The 3,664-nt window shown below is 42.3% G+C and overlaps 1 pseudogene; it reads right to left on the bottom strand.

The window, feature by feature from the left end:
- Positions 1–2,620: 2,620 nt before the first annotated feature.
- Positions 2,621–2,964, bottom strand: LOC110544370 (large ribosomal subunit protein P1-like; annotated as a pseudogene).
- Positions 2,965–3,664: the final 700 nt, after the last annotated feature.

The raw sequence follows: 3,664 nt of genomic DNA, 5'->3' as shown, positions 1-3,664 counted from the left end.
ATGCTGAGTTCCTGCCTCTCTAATTGCTTTGGTTCCTCACTGTGCTGTGTGCCTCTATGTTTCGCTGAGTGGCACAAACATCATATGAATAGCCACAGCAGAAGAGCAAGAAGTCGGCTCTTCAATACTCAAGTCTAGACTGGGACTAACCCAAAATCTGATGCAAGAGCATGTGCCTCATGCAGAGCTGAAGGAGCCTCACAGCAAAGCTGTGTGAGTAAGGAAGCCTGTCCTTCACGTGTTCTTCCACAGCTCTCTGGTAGAACTATCTGTATTTTATTTGTGCCAGGAAAAGAGGCTTCTGCGTAATGTCTTCAGAAACTATGGAGGGAGAAGTGACAGGAGAACCCAATGTCCTCAGTCTTGGGATTCCTATTGAGAAGGAAGGAAAAGAAGAAAAGAGGACAGAGCCAGGCCTGTAGCACAAGCATACAGAAGAAAGGGACTTTCAGGGCATAAGGAAAGGACTCTTCTGTTGTTAATAAGATCAGGCTGAGGCTCAAACACAAGAGGAGAAGCAAAGTTGGAACAGGAGAATATAGATGGAATGGAAGATGAACTCTGGGCAGCAAAGGGGGAAGCTGGATATCTGGCTTTCCTCAGAAGAGTTTCAGTGCTTGGGGGAGGCAAACATATTTTACAGACCTTGAAAGAACAATTCTCAATTTCATATGGAAAAACAAAATCCCCAGAATTGCTAAAACAATCCTGTACAATAAAAGATTTTCTGGAGGTTATCTCCACCCCTGATCTCAAGCTGTACTAGGGAGCAACAGTAATTAAAACAGTAGGGTACTGGCATAGAAACAGACTAGTGGATCAATGGAATAGAATTGCAGACCCAGAAATAAACCCACACACCTACAGAAACTTAATTTTGACAAAGAAACCAAAACCACACAATGGAAAAAAGACAGCATCTTCAACAAATGGTGCTGGTCTACATGTAGAAAAATGCAAATAGACCCATATTTATCACCCTGCATAAAACTAAAGTCCAAGTGGATCAAAGACTGTAACATAAAAACAGATGCACTAAATCTGTTAGAAGAAAAAGTGTGGAAGTGTCTTGACCTCATTGGCACAGGAGACAACTTCCTGAACAAAATACCAACAGCACAGGCTCTAAGATCAGCAATCAACAAATGGGACCTCATGAAACTGAAGTGCTTCTATAAGGCAAAGGACACTGTCATCAGAACAAAATGACAACCTACAGACTAGGAAAAGATCTTCACCAACCCTATGTCTGACAGAGGTCTAATATCCAGAATATATAAAGAATTCAACAAGTTAAAAAGCAACAAATCAAATAAGCCATTTGAAAAATGGGTACAGAGCTAAACAGAATTTTCAACAGAGGAATATCAAATGGCAGAGAAACATTTAAAGAAATGCTCAACATCCTTAGTCATCAGTGAAATGCCAATCAAAACAACCCCGAGATTTCAATTCAGACCAATCAGAGTGGCTAATCAAAAACTCAAGTGACAATACATTCTGGAGAGGATGTGAAGAATGTAACCTTGTACAAGCACTTTGAAATCAGCCTGGAGCTTTCTCAAAAAATTAGGAATAGTACTACCTCTAGATCCAGCTATACCACTCCTGGGCATATATCTGAAAGATGCTAAACCACACAACAAGGACATTTGCTCAACCATGTTCGTGGCAGCTTTATTCATAAGAGCCAGAATCTGGAAACAACCTAGATGTCCCTCAGCTGAAGAATGGATACAGAAACTGTGGTACATTTACACAATGGAATACTACTCAGCAGTTAAAAACAAGCAAATCATAAAATTTGCAGGCAAATGGTGGGAACTAGAAAAGATCATCCTGAATGAGGTAACCCAGAAGCAGAAATACATATCTGATATATAGTCACTTATATGTGGATATTAGTCAAATAATAGGGATAAACATACTAACATCTACAGTCCTAAAGAAGCTAAACAACAAGGGGGACCCTAGGAAGAGGTTGAAACCTCACTCAGAAGGGCAAACAGAATAGACATCAGAAGTAGGAGAAGACAAGAAACAGGACAGGGTCCTTCCACAGGGAGCCTCTGAAAGACTCTATTCATCAGGATATCAAACGAGATATGGACACACATAGCCAAACTTTTGGTAGAGTGCAGGAAACCTTATGGAACAAGAGGGAGATAGACATGGAGGGGACAGGAAGTTTACAAGGAGACCAGGAAAGCCAAAATACCTGGGCCCAAGGGGACCTGCAGAGATGGATACTCCAACCAAGTACCATGCATTGAGAGGACCTAGACCCCCTGCTCAGAGGAAGCCTATAGGCTTTCCAAGTGGGCTTCCTAGGAAGGGGAACAGGAGCTATCTCTGACATGAATTCAGTGGCCAGCTCTTTGATTACCTCCCCCTGGGCAGTGCAGCCTTGCCAAGCCACAGAGGAAGATGACTCAGCCAGCCTTGCTGTGAACTCCAATAGACTAAGGTCATAGAAAAAGGGAGGAGGTCCTCCCCTATTAGGGGAATAAGGAAAGGGTATAGAGCAAGAAGATAGGGTGGGTGGGACTGGGAGAAGATGAGGGAGGGAGCTACAGTGGGATACACAAAGTGAATAAATTGTAATAAATAAATAAATGAATTAATTTTTAAAATGACCAAAGCCCATGTCATCATCAGACTCTCCAGATTCTTACTTCTTTGCTTCTACTTTCTTTTCCTCAACAGGGACAGGAGCAGTGGAGGGGCAGGACACCTGCTGGAGCAGCTCCAGCTAGTGGAGCAGGCCCATTAGTCTGCAGGTTGCAGATGAGGCTTCCAGTGTTGACATTGGCCATGCCTTAAAAATAAGCCAAACCAGAGAGGTTCAGCATTGACACCTCCTGCCTCAGTGAGGGCATTGATCTGACCCTCAATGACTATCAATTCTTTGTCCTTCAAGATGTGGGCAGAGTAGATGCAGGTGAGCTTGTAGATGGATGTCATGTTGTGGACTCTTGACATGTGCTAGTTGCCAGATGAAGTGAGGGCCTCACCCCAACGTAGCCTTGACTTCCTCTGAAAGACGGAGCATCTCAGTTGCAGCTGAGGAAAGCTGTTCATTTTCTTTTTAAGAAGTGAATATAATTATATCACTTCCTTCTTCCTTTTCCTTCCTCCAAATCCTCCCGTGAATGTACCCTTGCTCTCTCAAAATCATAGTTTCTTTTTGTAGGTTATTATTATACCCACACACCCACACACACTTGCCTAACTACATGAATACAGATCTGCTCGTTCTGTTAAGTGTTACTTGTATAGGTATATAAATTCAGGGCTGATTATTTGCTGATGGTAACAAATTAGGGGCTCCATACCATGGAGGATTGTTTCTTACTCTCAGCACTTCTTACTTTCCTGGAGTTGTTTGTTTATGGTTGAGGCTTCATGAGAATTCCCCTTTCCATGTTAGCTAGTCTATTGGTATTGCACTTCTTCAGGTCTTTTTTAGGTTCAGAAAACAAGTGAGGTGGCCAGTCATCATCATCAATGTATTTCCAACATAACTCCTTCACTTAAGGCTCAGGAAACTGTGTGGAAGATAGAGTGTAAGCACTAAAGATGTCAGAGGACCAGGAAAGTTGATATGAAATTGTGTCTCTTACAAATGACAGGAAAACCTCACTCAAGGGATTTGATTTTGGAA

This window comes from Meriones unguiculatus, chromosome 9 (genome assembly GCF_030254825.1).
Source record: "Meriones unguiculatus strain TT.TT164.6M chromosome 9, Bangor_MerUng_6.1, whole genome shotgun sequence".
In the NCBI taxonomy this organism is placed as follows: Eukaryota; Metazoa; Chordata; class Mammalia; order Rodentia; family Muridae; genus Meriones; species Meriones unguiculatus.
This window is presented reverse-complemented; position numbering and strand designations above follow the sequence as displayed.